We start from the raw sequence: 6,000 nt of genomic DNA, 5'->3' as shown, positions 1-6,000 counted from the left end.
AAAGTTTTCTTCATTTATCATAGCACACTAGGCAATGCTGTCATTTTAAGTCAAGACCACAGACCACAGAAAGAAAACAAGATTTTAAATTACTACAGGAGGAACTATTACAGAAGTAAACTAAATTATTTCAAGGAAGCCAAAAGAACTAGTTATCTGAAGAAGTTACTGAATCTTCCTCTTTGAAGATTTTCAAGAGTCAAGTGAACAACTCCTTCAGTGAAGACCTCCTTGGAGACAGAGAAAGTAAATTGTATTTCAATAACACCCTATGCTCCATTGTTTTATATTCTCTTGCTTTTTAAATGTACAAACTATGGAGTATTTGAAAAGGGAAAATTTGACTTGGATTAATTAATGATATACAATTCAACAGTCTCCAATTGTCCCCAAACTGCGATTACACAAATGGATTGTGTTACCTTTAAAATTCAATGTACAGTGACCCTAATCTCCCCATCCACAGGATAGTAATAGTATCTCCAAGCCCCATACACATACACAAATTATAAAGGATTTCCAGGTTGGTTTATGCTGGTTTGTGAATCAGACACATTCTGTGCAGATCTCCACAACTGGTGAGTTCCAGAGAGACTGACCTGCTGAACTTGGTTCTCTTGGATTCCTTTAACAGTAACTGCTAGAACCTCAATACACTATAGAAATGGCTCTATCCCCAAAGCCATGTTCACTGTTTGCATGGTTACTATGGAAGAGTTCTGTCGATTAACCTAGAGTTTAGTGGTTGCCTTCCCCCAAGGACAAATGAAATCAAAAAAGAACTGCTTGGGTCTCAAACATTAATTGGCTTTATAACTCTTAGTGATTTGGCTCTTTGAATCTTTATTTCTGGACAGAGTATTGTTATTCTTATCCCAGGAAAACACTAAACTTCAAATCAAGTTGCATAAGAGACTTTAGTCTGCATATATTGGGGTGGAACTATTTAGGCTCACTGGCTTCCCTGTAGTTCCCACATGCTACTTGGCCACGTGGCAAACCATTACCATAAATAACCAGCTTATACATTTCCTGAGGGAAATTATAGTGGTTCAATTCAAAATTCATAATTAAACATTCACTGAATACCCATTGCTAGTACCTATTGCATGTGAACATGACAAGATACCTGCTGTGCTTTGCTTTGCTAGGGGACATACAAGACGTTGTGGGAACACATAGGAGATGGTTAACTCAATCTTCAGGGATTAGGAAGGTTTTCTAGAGGAAGCAACATCAAAATTGAGACCTGAAAGAAGATCAGGAAATTATCAGGTAGAAAAAAGAAACAGGTACATTTTGGCCAAAGAAAATAGCTTGTGCAAAGGATTGTACACACAGAAGACCATGTTGGGCTCAAAGAACATTACATGATTCTGTACGGCAGGGGCAAGAGAGCAGCGAGACATCACTAGAGGGGTGAGCAGGAGGTAGATCATAAAGGATCTTGGTCGCCATGCTGAAGAACTGGAACTTTATCTTAAAGGGGCTACAGAAAGTCATGAACTGGTTTTAAACAGAGAGGTTAACACAATCCAGTTAGTGCTTTAGACATCATTCTGAAAATTGGTTGTAGATGAGTGAGGCTAGAGCCCCTCAGGAAAGATACAACATAATGTTGGATTGTAAAAAAATAGGAAGAATTTGAGCTGGGCCTAGAATTGGAAAAAGGCTATAAAGAACAGATAGAACAACATGAAAAAAGCCAAAAAGTCAGGAAAATACAAGAATCAAATATATAAGGAGCAGAAAGCAAACAACTGGCCAAAATGGAAGCCTTGAGAAAGACTGTGATGCACTGCGAGGCCACAGAAGAGTAACTGAGGATGAATTCAGACCTCAGATTGCATACTGGTTCTATTCTGATAGATATGCAGACTCCTTTGAAGAGTCTTGGCATGATCCCGTTTTAGAATAATTCAAGGAGTGAAGCAAACGTTCTTTTGGATGACTGTATTGATCTGTGAGTTTTTCAAAGGCAGAGATCATCTCTCATTCATTTTTTTTGGACCTTACACCATATACATTTGGCAGGTGCTCAATAAATATTTATTGGTTGGTTGGTTAGAAGATGATTGGATGAATGGATAGGTGGATGAATAAATAGATAAATCATTATACCTCAGGGATAAATGAGCTTTAGGTGAAATAATTTATCAGAACAGGTAAAAAATCTAGGAACAAGTAGAAAATCTAAGAACCCTATAAAACAGGCAATGAGACTCTCATCACGCGTCGCAGGAGCTCAAAGAGAAAATAAATCTTCTTGTCTCTAATGAGCTCTACATCTTGGTCCTCAACACTGTTTTCAGTTTTGCTCCCCAAAATCAGCCATGTGAACTACCTATTGAGATACTGTTTCCTTCAAAACTATCTTCCAAAGCTTGACCTTTTACAGCTACAGTTTCCCGTTTTCTCTGAGGAAATAGGACAAGGGATATCCTCTCCTTGGGATCATTCACAAAACCCTGAAGACAGAAATGAAAGCACAGTGTTTTATAGGACAATCGGTATTTTTTTCCCAGAATTCAATACTCCTTCTATCCATAAAATAAAACTGTTAGAACCAATTCCTTAATGAGAAAGAATAAGTTGTTTCCTTGATTAATTGCACATAGCAGAAAAAAAGACTATGTGGGAGGTAATAATTTATGGTAGCAATTTGAGGTGATTTTGTCATAAACTTTCCGTGGTTTCATATTGTAGATTTTGGAAAACATAGTACTTTGTCAAAAAGGGAGGGGGGCATGGAGGAAGTAAAATAAATATTTAAGCCCAGAGAGATCATTCCAACAAATGTTCATTCTTAGATCATCTGTTCTTCATTTCATGATATACATTATAAACAACAGCCTCACTCCAACTCTCACATTGCTGCATACTTTAAAATTCAGCAAATATGCTAGTGCACATATATAATGTATTGTTGTAGTTTGCATTCACAGATAACACTACTAATGGAGTTGTTTGCCGTATGTATGGATAAGGTTAAAAATCTCAGAGGGAGACTAACAGTCTTGCCACATGGGCAGATGCATAGGAGGACTGTCCTATTTTTGTAGCTCTAGAGACCATTTTAGAACACATTATTTCTTATGACTCTGTCTCTTTGCTCAATGGGTTACTGATGTCTTTGCTCTAAAAGAGCTACATAGGTTTGCTCACTGCCAAGTGGGTCTTTTGGCTGCTGCTATACCCAGAATATCTTAACTATATAGCAAAGCTTTACATTATATTTCAGGATGTCAAGTTAACATTTCTTCTGGAACCTGCAGTCCCCGGCTTCAGTTTTCCAAACAGCTGCTCAACTTTTTCTGTCTTTTGGTAAGAAAGAAATATGGTGTCAGCATTAGCAAATACTTGTCCATGGTTAAGAGGTTTTGTGAGGGTTTTGGGTTTTTGTTTTTGGGCTGGTTTTTTTTTTTTTTTTTTTGTATTTTAAGACTTTTTTTAAAGCAGCATTACCTTCACAGCAAAGTTGAGTGGAAAGGACAGAGATTTCCTGCACCCACATATGGATAGCCTCCTCCACTATCAACACCCTCTACCAGAAAGGGTATATTTGTTAGGACTAATGAATCTACACTGACATATCATTTTTATCCGAAATCCCTAGTGTACATTAAGGTTCATTCTCAGTTTTGTACATTCTGTGGGTTTAGACAAGGTATAATGACATGTACTCACCATTATGGCATTGTACCATGGATTAGGTTTATAGTTTATAGAAAATCAAACAAGATAACCAAAAATCTACACATACAAAATTGTGTTTCAAAAAACTAAGTTTTATTCAATTTAAAAGACTAACTATTATTCTAAAGTTATGTCCTTTCTACTTATTTTTTCAATAAAATATACTTACTGTGAAATGATAATGACAAAATTGAAATAATAGTACTCTAAGGGATTGTATGAGGATTAAGCAGGATAATCCTTGTAAAAGTTGACATAGTGCCTGGCTAATGGCAAATTATTAAAAAAATGTTAAGTATGATCATTATTATTGTTACTATTCATTAATTCTTCTTGATTTTGTTTTTAATTACTGTTGCTGTTTTCTAACTAAAAATATTACTTTTCAATAACTTAACTTCAAATAAGAAAAAAGTTTGCAACATTATGCTAGCACTTTCTTCTTTGTTTAAAAATAAACATAAAAAATAACAAACATAAATGATATCCAAACTTCCAGAAATGACTAATGGAGGGAAAGTAGATCTGAAGAATCCTACTCAGGAAATCTGTGGCCAAGCATTGGCCTACTGATCACACTGCTATGTGATGTAATCACTTAAGCTCTCTGTGGCAATGTCCTCACTGAATGAAGTTAACATGAGAGTATCTCGGAGTGCCAATACGTAATTATAATATCTCATAGCGTTCTTGTGAAAATTAAATGCGTTTAAAAATAAAGCATTTAGACAATGCCTAGCATACACTGTGTATACACAATAAAAGTGTTAGTTATTACTCCTATCTCTGTTACATGTTCTATATGTGAACAGTCCGTATTTAATCTTTAAATCTTCTGCAATGATAGAGTCAATTCATTCTAGGTGCTATCTCTTAGTTATAATATTCTATTCATAACCTTTTCAAGGCCCAGGATATCAGACATATTGCCATAGTAAATATAAGTCTGAAAGCCATAAAAACATGGAGAACAAACTAGTGGCATATATCACTTTATGGAATATTTCTTATTCTATGTAATTTTCCCATGGAATCACATAGTCAACTATAACAGACCTTTTTAGGAAGTACTCATAATTTTTTACTGGTTAGACAATGGAATGAACTATCATAACAAGTTTAGGATACCCCTTCACTGAACACTTATATACAATTATTTGTCTATGTAGATGTTTAACTTGAGATTCCTCCCAAATTTGTAGCTTTCTTAAATGATAAAAGAATAAGCGTGTTCATTCCTCCTAAGAGTTTTAATCATGATTATAATGACCTTAATTATCAACAATACTAAATAAGACACTTATTTCCTGCTTAAGATACATTGTTTCATTCATTATTTATTGACAGCCTACTATGTGCTAGGTACTCTACTGGGTGATGTTTTAAGTCTTTACACCTCTCAAGTTCAATGGGGAGATAAACAAGTAACCAAAATATTATAAAACAGGGTGTTAAATAAAAATAGCAGGGACTCTTCTAGATGCTATGTTATCATGGAAGTTTAAGTATCAAGGCAGCCTTGATGAGGGAGTAACTTCAAAACTGAGACAGGATGAATAAGCACTAGATAGTCCAAGGATAATGCATTGTATAATAATCATCTTCAAAAACAGCTACTCAACTAGCACATACTTCATTTCTCTTGCAGATTTCCTTTGTCCCCTAATTTGCCCTGTGTCCCTGTTATGTCCCCAACTGTGAATGTCCAGGCAATACTACATTTGCAGTACACCATTGTTTCTCATAAAATTCCCGTATGCTTTCAAGACAGTAAATATACAAAATGCATTTTAAATATTAATTTATAGGGGTGTCTGGGTGGCTCAGTTGGTTATGCATCTGACTCCTGATTTTGACTCAGATCATGATCTCAGCACTGGGCTCCATGCTGGGCAGAGAACCCTGCTTAAGATTCTCTCTTTTTTTCCTCTCTCTTCCTCCCTCTGCCTTTCCCCCCTCTCTAAAAACAAACAAACAAAGAGCAGTTTATAAAGAGCAATACCAAAGCCCAAGGGGAAATGTCGTTTGAAAGCATCAACAAAAATGAAATGACAAGGGTGCCCTGGTGGCTCAGTTGGTTGAGTCTCCAACTCTTGGTTTCGACTGGGGTCATGAATTTGGGGTCCTGAGATTGGGCCCCAGGTCGGGTTCCATGTTCATTGTGGAATCTGCTTAGGGTTCTCTCCTTGTCCCTCTGCCCTTCCCCTACTTTCTCTCTCTCTCTCTCTCTTTTTCTCTGTCCATCTCTCTAAAAAATAAATATTTTTTTAAAAATAAAATGACAGTGATTGCCTCAAAATTAAA

This window comes from Canis lupus, chromosome 15, assembly GCF_003254725.2.
Source record: "Canis lupus dingo isolate Sandy chromosome 15, ASM325472v2, whole genome shotgun sequence".
NCBI classification, from domain to species: Eukaryota; Metazoa; Chordata; class Mammalia; order Carnivora; family Canidae; genus Canis; species Canis lupus.
This window is presented reverse-complemented; position numbering follows the sequence as displayed.